Source organism: Sinocyclocheilus anshuiensis, unplaced genomic scaffold, assembly GCF_001515605.1.
Source record: "Sinocyclocheilus anshuiensis isolate Anshui unplaced genomic scaffold, SAMN03320099.WGS_v1.1 scaffold336, whole genome shotgun sequence".
In the NCBI taxonomy this organism is placed as follows: Eukaryota; Metazoa; Chordata; class Actinopteri; order Cypriniformes; family Cyprinidae; genus Sinocyclocheilus; species Sinocyclocheilus anshuiensis.
In genome coordinates, this window is record NW_015555712.1 from 313,060 (window position 1) to 313,598 (window position 539).

Sequence of the window (539 nt, forward strand, 5' to 3'; positions counted from 1 at the left end):
TTATGCCCCTTACCATACTGTGATGCTGTGTCCCGGCGCGACGAGACAAAACCAATAAAACCCATTACAAACGAGGCATTTGTTGCATCCGGGGACATAATTACTGATTATAATTACTTATACTGTCTTTTTACACGTTGCATCGTGCCGCGTAAACATAAAACCATGTCTGCATTTGTGATCGGAGAAACGACAAACAACAAGCGCTACTCTACACTGCTCAAAACTCGCGTTTGAATCGTCGGTGGCAAATCCTTTAAATATGAAAACGTACTTACAAGCTGTGAGTCAGCATTATTTGTCAGCATCATAGACTGTATAGGGTCAGCATGCGCGCCTAAGGGGAAACAGGGAAACTGAATTCACCGGAACACCGGCATTGAAAGCTACTCTCCCAGGAAACAGTCCTCGTCCTCCGTAAAATGCGTTACACACATCTGAATATTTAGTTGTGTCCTCTTTTGGAAGACCAATACAAAGTAGTTTCGCTTTCACAACGAAACACACAGCGTCTCCAAGACATGGCTACATACTACAGC